This window comes from Colobus angolensis, unplaced genomic scaffold (genome assembly GCF_000951035.1).
Source record: "Colobus angolensis palliatus isolate OR3802 unplaced genomic scaffold, Cang.pa_1.0 Scaffold102, whole genome shotgun sequence".
NCBI classification, from domain to species: domain Eukaryota; kingdom Metazoa; phylum Chordata; class Mammalia; order Primates; family Cercopithecidae; genus Colobus; species Colobus angolensis.
In genome coordinates this window covers 8,101,816-8,122,495 of record NW_012111142.1, presented here as the reverse complement: position 1 = coordinate 8,122,495, position 20,680 = coordinate 8,101,816, and the positions used below count along the sequence as shown (strand labels likewise).

At 39.7% G+C, this 20,680-nt stretch overlaps 1 protein-coding gene across 2 annotated transcripts in view; it reads right to left on the bottom strand.

Moving 5' to 3' along the window:
- The window catches only part of DAB1 (Dab, reelin signal transducer, homolog 1 (Drosophila)), a 1,258,753-nt gene that overhangs the window by 644,956 nt on the left and 593,117 nt on the right, over window positions 1-20,680 (bottom strand). For both annotated transcript variants that reach the window (XM_011941355.1, XM_011941364.1), the window contains exon 3: window positions 16,346-16,419. The gene's annotated coding sequence lies outside the window, so the exon portion shown is untranslated. The remainder of the gene's footprint in view (window positions 1-16,345; window positions 16,420-20,680) is intronic.

Below are 20,680 nucleotides of genomic sequence, written 5' to 3'. Positions count from 1 at the left end.
CTTTAAAGAAATGTCTGATTCCCACAATTCTAATAATATGTGCCCAGAAGAGAGCCCACCGATGAAAGTCTAAAAAATAGATTCAATTATCCTTCTTCACCATTGAACCTAAGCTATGCCATTAGAGGACGGGAAAGACCCGGAGTGAGACACACGTACATTTTGCCAGGTATCTAAGAAGAAAGAGAATGGGAACAAAGAAGCGGACCTAACCTGGGAGTGACTGAATAATCTTTTAAATATGATTAGATCATATAACATTTGTCAATATTTTTAATGGTCATACTAATTTGCTTTGTCAGTCCACATTTTCTGTCTCACAAGAGTCTATTGAGACCAGAATTGCAAATGTAAACTTACAGTGTGCCATGGCTTGCGCATCCTGGACCGTGGGGTTAATTTAGGCAGTTAGCGCACAAAGGCAGGGAAACTGAAAGCAAGAAATCCTAGGTTCAAGACCTCCCTCTTTAAAGAAGACAGCTAGCATTTGACAGACTTTAAGGTCAGGTTAGTGTGACCCTGAAGAGTTAACATCTCATAGCCTCAGTGATCTCATCTTCAAAATGAAGACAATAATGTAAGATTCAGCATAGTACCTGGCACACAGCATTGTGCTGAAAGAATGTGAGCTATAATAGCAGATAAAAACAAGCTCTTTAAAGTCAGATGAGGGTTCTGATCTGGGCTGTTACTTAATAGTGGCTCCCTTGGGCAAGTTATTGAACCTTTCTAAGGTGTAAGTAATTGTGTTAAAACAGGGATAATAATATATAATCTTTTCGGATTACTCTAAGGATTAAATGAAAGCAAATATAATAGTATGCATATCCCTTGGCAATATTAAGCACCCAACAAATGAAATGATCACTACAGATATGAAACCTAACCCTTATAAGTACTAGTTCTCCCAATGTGTAAAAATAGAACAAATATCTACCTTACCTTCTTCCAGATTTGGTTTGAAGCTGAAATAAGAAAGCTGAAAGAATGAAAAGAAAGAAAGAAACTTCATTCATTCAACAAATGTTTATTGTGCATCTTTTGTGTGCCAGGACTGTTTTAGGTGCCAGCAATATCCTTGTAAACAAAAAGGCATAATGAAATTCTTGTATTCAGGAGTTTATACTTCCCCCACTGGAATGGAGTAGGAAAAGAGGAATAAACAAATAAATATAGAATGGTGGTGAAAATGTTTTAGAGAAAAGTTAAACAAGGTACAGAGTATGGAGATATGGCAATGGGGTGGGGAGGGTATACTATTTTATATAAGGTGGTCAAAGAAGAAATAGCACATAAATGGCATTCGAGCAGAGATCTGAAGGTTATAAGGGGTAAGCCATGCAGATGCCTGGAGGACAGTCTAGATGGAGGGACAGCCAGTTCAGCATCGCTGAGATGGGAGCATGTTGGGAGTATTCATGGAGGTACAGGGGACCGGGCTGGCTATAGCAGCTGAAGGAGATGAGGACACTGTGCCATGAATCACATGGGAACTGAATTGTGTCTCCCCAAATTCACAAGTTGAAGCCCCAACGCAAACGTTTGTTACTTGGAGATAGAGTCATTAGGGAGATAATTAAGGTTAAATGAGGTAATAAGGGCAGCACTGTAATCCAGCGGTTCCCAACCCCCAGGCCATGGACTGGTACCAGTTCATGGCATGTTAGGAACCAGGCCGCACAATAAGAGGTGAGCGGCAGGCAAGCAAGCGAAGCTTCATCTGTATTTACAGCCATTCCCCATCACTCGCACTACAGTCTGAGCTCTGCCTCCTGTCAGATCAGCTATGGCATTAGGTTCTCATGGGAGTGTGAACCCTCTCATGGGAGTGTGAACAGGGCATGTGAGGGATCTAGGCTTTGTGCTCCTTATGAGTCTCTACTGCCTAATGAACTGTCACTGTCTCCCATCACATTCTCAGTTGCAGGAAAACAAGCTTAGGGCTCCCACTGATTCTACATTTTGGTGAGTTGTACAATTATTTCATTATATATTACAATGTAATAATAATATAAATAAATTGCACAATAATTGTAACGCACTTGAATCATCCTGAGACCATCCCCCTGACCCTGATCTGTGGAAAATTTGTTTTCCATGAAACCAGTCCCTGGTGCCAAAATGGTTGGGGATCGCTGCTCTAATCTAATAAAACTGGTGTCCTTATAAGAAAATGAAGACACCGGAGTACTCTCTCCCATTCTCTCCCCGAGTGTGCACAAAGGAAAGCCCACATGAAGCTGCAGTGAGTGGGCTGCTCCCTACAAGTCAGGAAGAGCGGCCTCACCAGAAGCCACATTTGCTGACCCTTTGATCTTGAACCTCCTGTTTCCAGAATTGTGACAAAATAAATGTCCGTTGTTTAAGCCTCCCAGTCTGTGGTATTTTGTTATGGCAGCCCAAGCAGACTCGTACACCGTGCTAGGACTTCAAGATGGGCTGTCATTAGAGGGCTTTAAACAAGGACAGGAGGACATTTGAAAGGATACTCTTCTTTTGTGTGTTTAAAATATGGACACAAAGTTGAAAGCTAAGCAATCATTCAGATGGTCCTTGCAACAATCCAGATGAACAGTGATAGTGGCTTTGACCAGGGTACTAGCAGTAGAGAAGGCAGTGAGGACTGTTTCAACCCTGAATGCAGTTTGTGGGTAGAGCCAACAAAATATGCTCGTGGGTGAGATATGGGGTGTACAAAAGACGGGGGTGGGTCCAAGGCGGCTCCAAGATTTCTGACTGAGCACCTGGAAGACTGGAGTTGCCATTGACTAAGATGGAAAAGGTTGTGGAAGGAATAGCTGGGGCAGATAATCAAGAGTTTAGTTCTGAATTTTCTTGAAGTTTGAGCTGCCAGCAGACATCCAATGGAGATGTTTGAGGATACAGATGGAGTTCTAAGTTCAGAGGAGTGCTAGGATTGGAGAGAAATGTGCATGGATAACATAAATATGGATAAATATGGATATCATTAACATATGGATGGTAGTTAATGAGGCAGGATCAAAAAATTAAAAAAAGTTACCTATTTGTAAAGCTGTGCATAAATTAACTAGGGACTTTGCATATTCCTCAGTATGCAGGTTTTTTTTTTTTTTTTACAGCAATCTCACAATATTTTTCTTCTTTGTGCTTTACTAATATTTCATACCATTTAAAAATGGGATAAGATGAGATACTTACTATCTACTAATACTTTATGTATTTTGCTCTTCCCATAACATGTTACAGGAATATCTCAGTTGCCAAATCTACTGATAGGTGTATCACCTATGTCATACTTAACAATGTGTTGGGTATTATTCCAGCAACTGGGGAAATAATGAAAAAAATGCATTCCCAGCTTCAGTGAGTCATATATTTTCAATGGAGTATTGTCAGCATAATGATAAAGATATGCACAGGGAATCATGGAATACCAGGGGAAAGGTAACTAATCCATTCTGTAGGAGCCAGCAAAGAATTCCCAGAGTAGGCACCATCTGATCTGGATTTGAGCAGAGTGGTGGGTATATGCAGGTGTGTGTAGGGGTAGCTGAGGTCATCATGCAGTCTGAGCACTAGCACAGGGCTGAAAGCACAGCTTGGTATGTGTATCAAAACCAAGGCAGGTTGGCGGGTGGGGGTAACATGGGAGGCAGGGTTGATAAAGACAGGATGCTGGGACTTAGACAAGCACCAGGGTATGAAGATCTTCAGATTCCGTATTAGGGAGCATGGATCAACTTCAATCTTGGAAAGGAGGTAGAGTGCAAGAGGGCATTAAATGTTTTTAGTAAGGGGAGTGCTTACAAATTAGTAGTAGGCATGACAGACATCTTAAGGCAATAACAACAAATAGTGGAATACCTTTGTGTTATGAAGGTGTCCTCATATATAATTGATAAAGATAAAAACTTGCAAGGAAACCAGTCTTCAACAATAGGGAAATGACTAAATGAATTACAGTGGATCTACTTAATAATGGAGCATTTACTCAATGGAATATTATTCAGTTGTTTACAATGATTGTTACTGAGAGTATTTGGCAGCATAGAGAAACACTTTTGGCATGGGTAAAACAAACTAGGCTTTATATTTAGATGTATAATCTGATACTAGTCATATAAAATGAAATATAAAAATGTATAATGTAAAGACTAGAAAAAATAAATATACCCAAGTGAGTGATGATGGTTATTTTATTTTATTTTTTCGCTAATTTCTAAACTCCATAGAATATGTTTAGATTAGTTTGAACATTAAAATTCATGAATACATAAATAACCAAAAAGGTACTTACAAAAACATGGCATTTTGTTACTTTTCATTAATAAAAACAATAAATCATGTGTGATAACTTTATTAGAGTTAAATGAGGAGATAAAAATCAGTGTTTATATATTTTTTCATTTTATAAAGTACATGTTTTCAGCAGTTCTGGGTGAGGGGTGTCAGAGGATATGGCTGAGATCTGTTGAGAATGATGTCCTCTGCAGTGGTGTGCAAGTCTCTGCTCTTCCCCAGACCCTACCATGCAAACCATCCTTCTCCCAGTGCTTAGATCTAGCACAAATGCTCTCATCATCATAACTCAGCTTAGTTTTAACCTCATCTCTACAATCTGTATTGCTGGAGGGAAAGGTCTAATGCTCAGGGTAATCACCTATTTCCTAATCCACAGGTATCAAAGACACAGTTCATGTTCTGAGGAGTCCGCCTAATGAACTGGACTTCAGAAGACACCAAAGCAGTGACGGAAGAGGCTTGAGGAATATGTAGCTCACCAAATGGCAAAGGCAGGAAAGGGCATTCCAGGTAGAAGAAATGGTATGGAAAGAGTTGGATCTTTTCTTGTAATAGTCATAGGTAATCCAGTGTGGCCAGAAACAAATACAAGGGTGTAAGTGGTGTGTGTGTGTGTGTGTGCGTGTGCGTGTGTGTGTGTGTGAGTGTGTTGAAAGGTGGGGATGGAAAGAGAGGATTCTACAGATAAAGCCAGGAACTTTATAAAGAACTTTAATAAAGAACCGTAAAATCTCCAATAAGGAACTTTTCCAGTTCCAGTAGGCAAAGGGGAGCCACTGAAAAGTTTTAAGCAGAGGAGTCGCCTTTTCATATTTGTAATTGAGAAGGTTACTCAGAGGGCAGTGTGAAGGAGGGTTTGGAAGGAGTGAGACTACAGTTGGAGCACTTTAAGAAGCTCTTGAGAAAACAATGTGACCATGAACTAAGGCCAAGGCAGCAGGTATGCCCTCTTTCATTCAACGAATACTTATTGAGTATGCATTGTGTATTGTGCTCAGCACTGGGGATGTCTTCTGAAAGGGATTACAGACAAGGTCCCTGCCCTCAGGGTGCTTACATTCTAGTGTACTGGAGAGGGAGGAAAATGTTTGAGTCTGTTTAAGAGACACAATCAACAAGTACTCTAGAAACTCCCTTCAGTGCTGAAAAGACAAACCATACAAAGTCCCACAGAAATCACATTAGATGGGCCATCTTTCTAAAACTTGTAATATTCATCCTCCTAATTGCAGATAAAAGAAAGGTTCCCAAAATACTTGGAATAGTCAGGCTTTAGAGGCATGGACTTTCTCTCCGGCATGTGAAGTTGAAAGTTCTTGGTTTGAATGGTTCCATCAAAGGCCACAGTCTGCAGAAGCATGGCGCTGGAGGAAGTAGAGGCTGCGGGCAGAAGATGATGACAAGAGACACAGGTCCTGTGTATTACAGGTTTGCTCTGTGTATCATTTGCTATGTGACTTAATGTGAATTACTCATCATTTTGGGCCTCAAATTCCTCATCTGTCCAAAGGGAAGCTGAAATAGATCATCTCTGAGGTTCCTTAGATTTCTAAAATTTCCTGATTCCTTTTTTTGTTAAAATGTCTAGCTGAGGGGTATGTTTCCAGTGAGGTGGTACACTCCTATTAATATTTTATATCTAAATGTGTTGTATTAACTTATGTTTCTATGACCAATTATATTTTGCCAAATATTTTCACATATATATCACCTCTTACTCTTCACAAGTTCTTCTAATTTCCTTTTTTACAGGTAAGGGAATTGAAGCTAAATGAATGAGGGAGATGTCCCAAGAAACCAAGCCCACACAGCTAACAAGTGGCAAAAGGAGCCTTAAGTTAGATTTTCAGCTTCACAGCAGGCCCTCTATCCACTTCAAAAAGCTTATTGCATTCCCCTGAGAGCCTATTCCCTTGTTCTAATCAGTCCATGTTTAGGATATAACAACTCAAATAGGGTATTAGATAAGTTAAATGGGTTCAGCACTAAGAACTCACTAAAAGAGAAGAATGGCTACATTTTATTGAACCTAATTTGTGAGCCATCTGGGAACATTACCTTCAGTGGGACACCCAGAGCTAGTGTCCCCAGCTGAGACACTGATAAATAAAGACACCAGCATTAGAGTAACATTAGAGCCGCAGAGAGGTAAAGAATCTAGGGGCGTGCAAGCTCAGGAGAGTCTTTTTATTTTTCCTGGATGCACTTATAGAAAGAGACATGCTTGGCTTAAATGAAGGCTGTTGTTAGATGAAATTCCTATAGAAATCTCCTTTGGAAGAATCATCTTGCAGCAAATTGGACACTCCCACAATGTTTGGTGTCTGAGTAATTTAATCTTGGTGACTGCGTTCAAACTCACTCCTGTCATTAGTGAGTTAATTAGTGTCTTAATTTCCTCATCCTTAAAACATAATAATTATTTCCTCTAAGGTTGCTATAAGGACAAAATGAGCACATTGAGGCCTGGGACTGGAGGTGGGATGGGTGAGTTGGGGTTAGCTCATTGCAGGGGAGCCAACCAGCAGAGCTTTCTGCTTCACACAAATCTCCACCTCACTCCCTTTCCGACTTTGATCTTACATTCTTATATACCTGACTTAGTCTAAATTGCTGGTTTCTCTATGGATAAAATCCAGTGCTCCCTGCTGAAACTCTCTCCCAGTTTCCTCTTTTTTTTTTTTTTTTTTTTTGAGATAGAGTCTCACTCTGTCACCCAGGCTGGAGTGCAGTGGTGCGATCTCCGTTCACTGCAAGCTCCGCTGCTGGGGTTTATGCCATTCTCCTGCCTCAGCCTCCCAAGTAGCTGGGACTACAGGCACCCACCACCACAGCTGGCTAATTTTTTTGTACTTTTAGTAGACATGGGATTTCACCGTGTTAGCCAGGATGGTCTCCATCTCCTGACCTTGTGATCCGCCTGCCTCGGCCTCCCAAAGGGCTGGTTCCTTTTTTTCATAATTCAGTACCCCCAGCGTAATCTCTGAATGATACTTGTGTCAGGCTTATTTGTCTATGATCTGTCCAGAACAGATACTCTCCAAGTCTGGTTGTTGGTATTCAAATCTTTTCCTTTGCCCTTTCATGATCTATCCTCTCATCCTGTATCCTTCTCTGCCTCCTTCTTTCCAAGAAGTGCTTAAGAACTTAGAGATTTTCTTCTAGGGTTTTTATGGTATTAGGTCTAACATTTAAGTCTCTAATCCATCTTGAATTAATCTTCGTATAAGGAGTAAGGAAAGGATCCAGTTTCAGCTTTCTACTTATGGCTAGCCAATTTTCCCAGCACCATTTATTAAATAGGGAATCCTTTCCCCATTTCTTGTTTCTCTCAGGTTTGTCAAAGATCAGACGGCTATAGATGTGTGGTATTATTTCTGAGGACTCTGTTCTGTTCCATTGGTCTATAGCTCTGTTTTGGTACCAGTACCATGCTGTTTTGGTTACTGTAGCCTTGTAGTATAGTTTGAAGTCAGGTAGCGTGACGAGACATTTCTCAAAAGAAGACATTCATACAGCCAACAGACACATGAAAAAATGCTCATCATCACTCGCCATCAGAGAAATGCAAATCAAAACCACAACGAGATACCATCTCACACCTGTTAGAATGGCCATCATTAAAAAATCAGGAAACAACAGGTGTTGGAGAGGATGTGGAGAAATAGGAACACTTTTACACTGTTGGTGGGATTGTAAACTAGTTCAACCATTATGGAAAACAGTATGGTGATTCCTCAAGGATCTAGAACTAGATGTACCATATGACCATATGACCCAGCCATCCCACTACTGGGTATATACCCAAAGGATTATAAATTATTCTACTACAAAGACACATGCACACGTATGTTTATTGCGGCACTATTCACAATAGCAAAGACTTGGAATCAACCCAAATGTCCATCTGTGACAGACTGCATTAAGAAAATGTGGCACATATACACCATGGAATACTATGCAGCCATAAAAAAGGATGAGTTTGCGTCCTTTGTAGGGACATGGATGCAGCTGGAAACCATCATTCTTAGCAAACTATCACAAGAAGAGAAAACCAAACACCGCATGTTCTCACTCATAGGTGGGAACTGAACAATGAGATCACTTGGACTCGGGAAGGGGAACATCACACACTGGGGCTTATCATGGGGAGGAGGGGAGGGGGGAGGGATTGCATTGGGGAGTTATACCTGATATAAATGATGAATTGATGGGTGCTGACGAGTTGATGGGTGCAGCACACCAACATGGCACAAGTATACATATGTAACAAACCTGCACGTTATGCACATGTACCCTAGAACTTAAAGTATAATAAAAAAATTAAAAAATAAAAAAAATAAAATAATAAAAAAAAGAACTTAGAGATCACCCGCTCAATTATAGGCTCCGAGACTTAGGGAAACTGTGAGCAGATGGCAAATTTCATCCACATAGGTCTGGATTAGAGTCCTAGTCCAGCAATTCACCAGCTGTGTGACTATAAGCAAACCACTTCACATCTCTGATCTTCTGCTTCTTTACTTACAAATACAGATAACAATAGCTTTCTCACATGTCCAGGGTCTGATTTATTATGATTAGCATCTGGAAGTGCTCAGTGATTTTTTTTTTTTTTAAGTTATCAGAGCTAGGTGCTAGAAATAAAGATGCAAAACAAACAAGAAACAATGAAAAAACATGTCTCAGTACTATAGGAAAATGTAAAAAGTGAGAGAAAAATGCAAACAGACAAATATAATATACCATGTTAAGTGATTTAATAAAGAATCTCCTGTTCCCCAAAGGATATAGACATTCCATACAGGAGGATTGCTGATATGGTTTATCTACTGGAAGCTCATTCCCTGGCCGTTAGGTGCCTACTCTGAAGTTGCTTGTCCCAAGCAGTAGGGAGCCTGTGTTGACCAGGTGCCCTGGAGCACCTCATTACACATTCTGGCACCATGCTGCAATAACAAGATCCACTTCCATACATCTCCCCTCTACTCTACCTCTTTGCTCAGCCTTCTTGATCTGAGCTTATTATATATCCCCTCCCTCCCTCAAGCCCCATCGTCTCTTATCAACCCTAGGTGTCTCTTGGATCAAATTCATTTCCTCCCCAACACTAAAAATAAAAATCCTCATGTTACAACTCCATCCGTTGCCTGGAGATAACATTCGGCTCTTCACACACAGGCAGACCTTCTCCAGCTGTGCCAATTTAATCCTGTTCTGTTGCTTCCTTCATTTTGAATAGGATACCTTTGGCAGGTGAGGTGTTATGAACATCAGCGTGTTAAATCTTTAGTAGAGAATAATTCTCCTGGGCATTTTTTGTTCCATTTCATTTTGTCCCAGATGCTGTCATAATGTCTGCTGATATCTCTAGACTTTCTCCATGAGTTCCTTGGCAATTCATTAATACCTGTGTCCCTCACACAAATATTACTTGAGCACCTACCATGTGGCAGATGCTGGACTACAGCACTTGTTTGACGCTTGTAAGATAGGCAGGATGTGTGCTGGGGGAGGACAGTGGGGGAAAAGCCAGCTATTCAACTTTGGCTATTGTTCACATATAAATGTGTGCAGAGGAGCAGAATGAGGCTTGGTCATCAATGTGGATTTCAGCTGTCACCTTTTATCTTCCACATCTCTGTCTGGGGGCAATATACCTGCCAATTACGGAGATTTTTCTAGCCAGGTTTGTGCACTCACAATTGGCTGCCTATGTTGCACTTTAAGAATAAGATGTTCCTAGAGTTACCTCTTCTCTTTGCATGAATACCCTCTGCTTGAGAGGTCAGGGGCTCTGGTCTTTGAATGGATAGTTACATGATTCATTCATAACAGTTTCATTTGTATATACTTAATTTAATCACTTCGCTGTGTTCCTTTTAAAAAGTCTCTTACTTAGAGCTTTTAGTTCCTCATTTGTAGTCAGATTTATAATAGATTGTTCTGTCATGTCTGTTTTTGCATTTGCTTTTATGTTACTTATTAACTAGTTTAAGGAAGAGAATGTTTAGTTATTCTTTCATATTTCACTGTTTTCCCTTTGTGATATTTTTGATATACAAGGACATTTTACATATACTCTTATTTAAAAGGAACCACTATATATTCAATTTCTTCAGTTTCTTCAGGAAACAAGTTAGGCAAAAATTTACTATGGTAGATCCTGAATAGTATACAAATTTAGGTTATTACTACTTCAAGATATTTATTTTTATTAAAAAATGTGTCCTGATTTGCCATTCCATTACGAATTCTTAAGCTCAACACAGGTCACAATTTGAACTTCCCTAACCTAGGCTTGGGCTAATCTGAGACTGGGTAGATGGATTCAAGTTTCAAGGACCTCAAACATCTAGGGCTGCTCAGGTTTCAGTGGACTCAGAGAATGTCTGAAAATAGGCTGGTCAACGATTAGAGTGACCATTTCACAACTGAGAAAACTGAGGCCCTTAGAAGCTAAATAAACAGATGCACTCTGTGGTGACCAGACACAAACAAGGGTCTTCTGATTCTAAAATCTGTGATTTCCTCTTTTCCCTCTATATCACCTTGTGCCTTATCAACATTCAGAATCAAGGCATTATCTTCAAAAGGCACAGGGAGGATGAAGAGGAAACAAGTATGGCAAAATGAAATGCTCAGAAGAGCCTCTCTAGCATAGTACTACTTACAGGGTTAATTTTATGAGGAGCCTGATTCGGAAGTTCAAAAAAGGCGAGAAACTAGAGAGAATGAACTAGAATGGGTGAGGTCTGTGGCAGTGAGAGGTGGTAAGAGGCTTTAGGGCTGAGAGGGGCACAAGTCCAGAAAAGAAAGTAGGATATATCAGGGCTGAAAAATATTTTTGGATTACAAGGTTAATTTCTTTTTTGCTGTATTACAGAAAAGGGAGTCATAGAGGGAAGCTAGAAAATAAATGGGCTCCCTTGTGAAGTAGGGAATTCTCTATTATAAAAAGCTCATGCCTGTCTGAATCAATCAGGGTTCAACCTGAGAAGCAGAAACAAGCACTTGTAGATGATGTATATGTGCATGCACATATGTGTGTCTATGCATATATATATACACACACACACATATACACACACATGCCCACATATGTACATACACACATATATAATCTATTAGTGGTTGGTTCTGTTCCACTAATGAATAAATGAATACGTTATATAATATATATATTTTATAACTATATGTGCACTATTTATTTACTAGAGAGATTTGGTCTTATGCAATTGTGGGGACTGGTTAGGCAGTCTGTAAGTCTGTTGTCTCACATCTGATGCTGGAGCTTGAAGCCCACTGGGCAGGCCATTAGGAAGGGAAAATAGATTTAAAGGGGGAAATTGAGAGCAGTTCAGAATCCGGAAGCATGAGCTGAAATCCCATGAGAATGAATGAGAACCTTGGTTTTTAATGCTTCACAGCTTGATGATATGGGTGACCTGTAGAAGCCAGAGTCTTTTGTCAAAGAGCTAAGCAAACACATCTGGACACGGTCATGGAGAAGCTGAAGGAGAATCCAGGGAGGGGGAAAGCAGTTACAGGCCTACATGCTGCTTCATGCTACCAAGGTTCATCTGGATGCACAGATGAGCAACAGCATGTGAGTTATAGGATGACTGCCACCTCCCTTCTGTCCTCCTATATCCCCCAAGTCTCCCTGTGGCCTACCTAACTGAAAACATACCAAGAAACCAGATTCTCGGTAATGTAACTCAATCTAGTTACATTGGTATATTACAAAGCTACCATGCTATTCAGGAAGGAATATTGTAGCTGGCAGAGGGCTGACTGAGATGCTCTCTGGAGGCCCAGGAGAAGCTTAGAAACCTAGCAGGCCTTCTGACTGTTTAGCAGTCAGTTCATTCTCCAGCCAGGGAGGGTTCCCTGTGCACCCAGGGATTTAGCTACTGTCAGTGTCTCTGCCCTTAGGAATTTTCATTTTATAAGCCCAGCTATAAAGTAGGAAAGAGTCTCTTCAGCTTCTTCCTTCCTTGTTGTCAAAAAGATCAACATATCTGCCCTTTGCATTTTAAAAGTTTACAATAATGTGTTTATTATTATGAGCAGTAATAACTGCTAACATTATAAGTCAAGACTATGTAATGTTCCAGATCCTTTCACATGCATTATTTTGTTTAAGTCTTACAACAGTCCTCTATGGAAAGTATTATTGCTACCTTCATTTTCCTGATGTGAAACTGAAGCTTAAAGAGATTGATTTGCTCAGTGTCAGACAGCTGTTATGTCTTGGGGCAGAGATTTGAATCTAAGACATTAAAGCAACTTCACCACTGCCACCAAAAATAACAGAGAAGAAAGGGGAAATTACCACCTGGTTAAGAGCTCTCTCAAAATTTGTACAGTTGGGTCCTGGATATCTAGAATCTCCTGCTTTCTTTCAAATTGGAAAATGTATGATTCTGTAAGAATGAAGAAGAAAAGTAGAAGGGTAGGTACAAGTAATCTGGAAAAATAAAAATAAAGAGTCACATAGGAAGCACTAAAGGGAAGAATTGAAGAAAGGGGAGAAAAGGAAAAACAGCAAGAAAACATTTTCCTGTCTTATTACCATCTTATTACCCAAATGGGAAAGGCATACTATCTCACCTATGATGGCTGCAGATGAATATAAAGATGGACAAATTAAAACAATACAATAAATGAATAACCAATGGCTCAATTATGCCAATTGAAGACTTTCAAGTAATTCTAAAAGGTAATGGCAAAAAAACCAAAACAAAACAAAACAAAAAACTCACAAAAGAACACTAAGGAATGAGGATAGTTGCTTTAGCAACTATTCAGAATGCATTCTGAACCTTCTCAGGACAGGTCCCTGGGCTACTACAAGGGTGGCTAATGAGGACAGGCAGGTAGACTACCATGTCTAGGACACAACAATATTATGAAAGCCTTTGAAAATCACTGAGTACAAGCTGGTGTACAAAATTCTGGTTGCTGCTGGGCATGGTGGCTAATGCCTATAATTCCAGCACTTTGAGAGACTGAGATAACAGATTCGCTTGAACCCAAGAGTTGAAGATTACCCTGAGCCACATAGCAAGACCCTATCTCTACAAACAAATGAAAAAATTAGCCGGGTATGGTGGTGTCTGCCTGTAGTCCTAGCTACCTGGGAGGCTGAGGTGGGAGGATCGCTTGAACCCAGGAGGTTGAGGCTGCAGTGAGCCAAGATCATGCCACTGCATTCCAGCGTGGGTGACAGAGTGAGACCCCATCTCAAAAAAAAAAAACAGAAAACAAGCCCCAAAATACTCTGGTTGCTGAAGAAATGTTAACAGGCCAAGTGTGTTTCTCTCTAACCAACTGCGGCTCAGTGCTGCTGTATGCAGCTGGTCTTCTGTGGAATGTCTGCCTCGAACTCTTCTCGTCCAGCATAGACTGCTCATCATTGAGGTCCAGCTCAAGTAGCACCCTTTCTTGGCACAGTTCCAAGCATTGCTCTCCTGGGCTTATTTCTGTCTGCTCTATATGATTATTGTTTACCCATTGAGCTCCTTGTGGGGAGAGATTGCATCTTCCTCTTTTTGACATTTCCATTAATGACAGTACAAGCACCTAGGGAACACTCTGAAGTGTGGAGTCACTGTACTGCTCCCTATTCTACATGTTTGCCACCGGAGCTACTGAAGCATGGAAGTTCTTCCTTGCAAAGGACTCTCAAAGCTGTCTTTTCTTATCTCCACTGACACTGCCCTAGTTTACTTCATCATCTCTTTCTAGGAATAAATGAATAACCTTCAAACATTGCCTCCACTACCTTCAGCAATGCATGATTTTATCAATGATGCACCTTCAAATAAATGATGTGTCTCCATTTCAAAAGCATAGGATGTTTTCCAGTTGGAGAGGTGGTAACTCCTTGGGATGCCCCTGGAGGCGAACATCCAGGGTTCCCACCTTCTCCAAGGATAGGCTTCACTTACTTATTTTCTTTTTCCCCAAACCATGTAAATAATGTCTTCCTAGAGAAGTCCTCAGGTCAACATTTGCTCTTCCTTCTTTGGCTTGCTGATTCACCATTCCTAATTGAACAAGCCAGGAGGTACTACCGAGCCCCTTAACCATGACCCAAGCAAGAATGCAGATCACTGAGTTTCCTCAATGTTTGAGAACGAATATTTTTAAAACAGAATATACCAATAGGTGATAAGGATACCACACACCCAGATGCTATTTCCTTCCTTCAAAGCTCTTTTGGCACATTGATCTTCTTAACAATCACAGAAGATAGATATTGTTGTTCCTGCTTTATAAATCATCCAACAGAGGCTGGAAGGACTATGGTGACTTGGATACGGCCTCACAGGGCCATAATGGCAGAGTTCAAATTAAAACATTGAATTTCTGAGTCTAGGTAAGGCACAGGTATGAGAAAGCTTTTACTCCATTGCTCTCAATGCTTACTGATTTTAAACTTTTAACTCATCACAAATCTATATATTCTCAACCTCGGTCTATAGGCAGAATGCATTAAAAAGATTTATTAGACAGGCAATCTAGAAAAGATGACTGTTTTCAGAAGCTACTGCTCCCTAGTCCTCCTTAGGTAGAAAACCTTAATTTGTCTTCCCAAAATCCCTCTACCTCAGAGAATAGCTTTGTGGATGGAAAGGCAATAATAAAAGATCAAACTCAGTCCAGCATCAAATTATCAGCCTCTTCTCTCTATTGCTGCAAATTACAGGTTTCCCCTAGGTCCAGCAGTTATTTACATGGTGAAGTTCATCTGAATAACCTGGCCAGCCTATGGTGGTGGTGGGGTGGGGGGAGGAGGCAAGTGTCCCCCCACCCCAACCCCATTTCTCATTGAACTCTACTCATTAGAGGAGGCTGGGGTGTAAATCAGCTTAACATGTCAATAAGCCACCAAGGAAATACAAAAATTGACAGCTGAGGAATCCCAGCTCCCAACTTCCTCCACTATAGAAACCCTCAGTCAAAAGGTTTCTCAGCTTCCTCACCAGGTCACTTAAATGAGTAGTGACATTTGAGTCCCTCAGAGTAATTAATTTCCTCTGTCTCCAATAGCTTCTCATATTTTAAATGAATTTTTACAAGTCTCAGATCCTGTAGTCTCCCTGCTCCTTCTCCAGTCCTGTTGTTCCCCAAGGTACCATAACAAATAGCTCCCACTCATATTTGCCTTGCAAACTCACATAAACTGGAAATGATAAATATATTATCTGGGCATTTAATGGACCATTGTTTAATTTTCTATGCTTGTCTGGCTGGGGAAGAGATGAATATTACCTTGTGGAGAATAAGATTTCTATTCCATTTAAGGGGGGTTGGGGTAATCTATGGCAGAAGAGCAATGCTTTGTTCACCCTAATAGGCAGTGCTGCTAATTAAAAGTGTTGGAAGGGACATCCATCCACCAGTCTGTGATTCATTCAGCATTATCCCCAGTAAACAAGAAATAGATATTGGAATGAATGCTTCTAATTTGTCAAAAGGATAGGCGTTTTCAATTGTGCCTTCCTGGCTTCTGTATGAAGTACATAATTCAGTGTTGCCATCATTTAAAAGTTTAGGACGTCAAAATAACAGTACTTTCCCTTTGTGCTCATAAATCTCCAAGCCTGTTTTCCATGTTTCTGCATTTATCTTGCATATTGTTTGACTTTATTTTCCACAGTTCAGAATAGTTTGCTCTGTTGGTAAGTATATTGAAATGGGCGGTGGGGTGGAGCGGTGCATTTAAGAAAGAGAGCTAACACAGTTCTGTTGAAAATCAAGCCCATCTGAGATGATCTATTAGAAGTGGCTAAAACAGAAGCAGGAAAACCTAAGGATCCTAATGACATTTTCTAGGTACTTAAAGAAAAGACAAAAGAGAATCAATATTCTCTTCCTGTAACCATAAACACAAAGTCGACTGGAGAAAAGCAACCCAAAGCACTAATTCCAAAGGCTCCATGAACCCTCTGATGTGTTTTAAGAAGGAACACAAAATACAAAAGCTGCCACTTCGAGAGAACCCAGAGATATTTGTGGGAAATTTTCCCAAGGAGAAAGATATATTTACCCTTGTGTTGTGCAAAAGAGTTCTTCAATCATGAAGACTGAGAGTCAGGGCTCACCACCATGTCTTCCTGAGTGCTGAAAACAAACAAAACATGATATTAAAAAAGTAAACATTAATTATTTAATGGTCTTGTTTTTCTTCTCTCTCAGTCAAGAAACATTTGCTAACTTCCTCCCATATACCAGGCACTGGGAATAGAGAGATGGATAAAATAAAAATACAACTGACAAAAAAGTCAACAAATACAGACCACTGTGCATGAGGCAAGAGGTAGTTACAGAATGCCTCTTAGAAGAGAATCAGGATATGCGTGTCTGTTTGTGTCTGAGATACATACATATGTACATACATACATATCTACACATACACAAAAGAGTATAAGAATTTTTAAAGAACTTCCCCACATTTGTAATTCATCTGACTTTCTAAAGGGCTTGGGCTCTGTTGCCTTGAGATCAGTAAACAGGCAGGCACCGGAGAAAATGTTGAGTCTTAAAAGCGATCAGACCCTTTAATCTGTAATTCAGCTTCCGCATTCCTTCTTCTTTGTCTTCTTTTTTTAGAGACAAGGTGTCACTCTGTTGCTGATGCTGAAGTGTGGAGTGCAGTGGCGGAATCATGGCTCACTGCAGCCTCAACTTCCTGGGCTCACGTGATCCTCCTGCCTCAGCCACTTGAGTAGCTGAGGCTACAGATGTGCCACCACGCCTAGCTAATTTTTGCATTTTCTTATAGAGACAGGATTTCGCCATGTTGTCCAGGCTGGCTGGATTCCTTCTTAAGGAAACAATTATAAAGGCAGACTTGTATTTATGTACAGGGATATTCATCATAGGGTTATTCGTAAGAGGGAAACACCCCACAGAGGAATAAAAAAAAAGTTGGTATTTCTGCATAGAAGAATAATATGTACACATAAAAACAAATTTTTAAATGTCAAGTGTCTAGAAAATATATTTTGTATAATGTAACAAAATTGTTGATAAAGTTTAAGCTTATCCATGGGTTGGTCCTCAAAAATAACAGTGGTCATCTTTGGAATATGACTGCAGGTTATTTTTCCCTTGTTTCTTTATGCTTTCCAAATTTTCTACAGAGCATTATTCTTCCAGACAGAAAAGAAGCAAACAGAAGTTTCAGCTCTAATATCAGAATTTCTGTATCACTTCTCTCAATCAGTTGGGGACTCCCTACTCCTCAGGAATACCTCCGTTCTGAAGGTAACACTGCTCTGGAATTATCCATTTCCATCTCTGACTCCCCTGGTTGTGAGTGCCTCTGATGACGTTTTTATGCCTTATTAAACTTTGCTTCCCATGAACCTAGTCAGAGACTGGCACAATTGTCATTCCATCAATGTTTGCTGCCTAAGGGAGGAATGAGGGTGTGAATGAATGAACAAAAGAATTAATGAATGAAATTGACCTGACGAAAATTATACTAAGAAAATTGTTCATTCAAAATAATCAGTGACAATAAAAAGTGATGTTCCATTTGGACTCATAAAAGATACAAGAAGATGGAAAGCAGGAAGGCAACAATTTTTCAGAGCAGTCAGTAAAACAAAAAAACAGATCTTATGGTTAAAAATATACACACACACAAACTCAATGTAATAAAATATCACAGCCTAGTGATTTTCCAATGTATTCCAAGACCAAGAATCTGTTTCAGGCAGGAATATTTATCTAGTAACAATATCCCATTACAACAACTCAGTTATTTTACACATTTTGAGTTACATATATATAAACTACGTAGAGGCTTATTATTAGTTTTAATCAGAAATGAATGGTTGACTCCCTGTTCAAGGGAAAAAAGGTTACAGGATAGATTATTGTAGTGCTTTTTAGAAATTCAACTTAGTCTACTCATAAAACTAGTGATATATAGCCAGGGTATTAATATACAGTTATATTTTTCTGGAGGTAGACCTGGTTTAATTCCCATTTTTGTCTCTTAAGAGTTAGGTAACCTTGAACAAGTTATTTGACCTCTCTAAGTCTCAGTTTTCTTGTACATAAAGTGGGATAATAAGTCCAACCTGACAGGGCTATTGTAGAAAACAAACAAAAAAATGACAGAAAGCATGGAATTCAAAACAGGCTTCAAGTTCATATTTTTTACGTAAAGACCTGGAGCTCTTAAACACACATAGATCTTCCTTTATATTATATGCCATAAAGTATGCTAAGCACTCTACAAAGATTTTCTCATTTAATCTTCATCATATTTGGTGTTAGTGAAACCACCTTTGCAAAAATCATATCAGTGAGAAAATTACGGCAGTGAGGGTGATCTGACCTGACCAACTCTCTTCTTGCCTTGAGTCTTCAAGTTGCCCTTCATTATTTCTGGGCTTAAACCAAGGTCACTTTGGGAGAAACTTAATTTATAGTTTAAATGATAATAGCCTTCCCAAATCCCAACCACCTTTTAAAGCTAATGAGAAACCAGAAGGCTAGGAGGATAGAGAAACCTGAATTTTGCTAAGGTGAAATCATTGCTAGCCATTATTCAAAGTTCACAAGATATGCAACTTCCCCAGTTACTCCTGCAGATAACATCACTATTGCAGAACCTAAGAATGGCCTTTTGAAATAACTTTTCAGGTTTTTTTTGCATGTCTGATGACCTGTGGCTCCACCTGGACCCAGCAACCATGTCTGTGACCTCACCTGTGACCAGCAATGCAGAAGGACAATTTCTCACACCCATATGATTGTACCCCAATCAATCAGCAGCAAGCACCCATTGCTCTAGCCACCCCCACCCCTTCCCCGAAACTACCTTTGAAAAATCCTGCCCCAAAATGCTCTAGGAGGCTGATTTGAGTCAGAATAAAATCCCAGTCTTCCGTTAGCTGGCTCTATATGTAAAAAACTCTATTGCAATTGCCCTGCCTTAAAAAATTGGCTCCATCTGGGCAGCATGCAAGAATGTAATCATTGTGTGGTTACATTAGGAAGTCCTGTTTTCTACTTTATAATCCTTCTGATTTCTGTAAAATTGGAAGAAATGTCCCCTCTTTCATTTCTTATTTTAGTTAATTCTTCTCTCATTTTTTCTTAATCTAGCTAAAGATTTGTAAATTTGGATCTTTTCAAAGAACCAACTCTGTTGCATTTATTTTCTCTGTTGCTTTTGCATTCTCCATTTTATCTTATGTTTCCACTTTAAATAAGAGAAAACTGATGCTCAGTACTAAACACTTAATGAGTGTCTGAGCCAAGATTCAAACCCAGAATATCTGGTTCCAAAACCTAATCTCATCAACCGTTATGAAAAGAAGGCACTAAATCTGGGTTTGGACACAGGTTCTGACTCACACAAAGTTCAGTTTACAATTTTACCTTGTTGCATTTTGTTATTTGGAATGCAACAACTTGAATTTTATTCCCTCTTAAGTCACACTTAAGTGCCTCCTACTTATTTTCTTATTAAATATTTCAAGCATGAACCTGAATATAGACATAATTATAACAAAAACCTATGTACTGATGCCAGCTTGGTCAGATACTACCATTCTGTCTTATTTGCTTCAGATCTTGTTTTTAAATATAAAACATTGTAGAAATAAGCAAACTCTCCCATGAATTCCTTCCCAATTCCACAAAGATAACAACTCTCCTAAATTTTCATGCAAATTTTTCTGTTTCTAATACAAATTTGTATTCATAAACAATACATGCTACTGGTTTGCATGTTTTAGAACTTTATTTAGATGGTATCCTAACTAGGTATCCATTTAAAGTCTATTTTTTCTAATACTATATTTTCAAGATTTTGTCCATTAGATATAATGTTTTTAACATGTAGATAGTATTTTATCACGTTTATATTTTAGCCTAATGATCCATATTTGATGGTATTTGGGCAGTTTCCAAATTTTGCTAACACAAATAATGCTGCAGTGGACAACGTATACTCCTTGGGTACCTGTGTGTGAGATTTATTGGTGGACTTGTTGTGCCATGGAATACATGCATCTTCAAAATTATTACTTTTTTTTTTTTTTGAGATGACGTCTTGCTCTGCCCCCCAGGCTGCAGTGTAGTGGCACTATCTCGGTTCACTGCAACCTCTGCCTCCCCAGTTCAAGCAACTCTCTTGCCTCAGCCTCCCTAGTACCTGGGAATACAGGAGCCCGCCACCACAACGGGCTAATTTCTGTGTTTTTAGTAGAGATGAGGTTCGCCATGTTGGCCAGGCTGGTCTCAACCCCTGACCTCAAGTGATCCACCTTCCTCGTCCTCCCAATGTGTTGGGGTTACAGGCCTGAGCCACTGTGCCCAGCCTATTAGATATTGCTCTACAAAGTGACAGCAACATTTA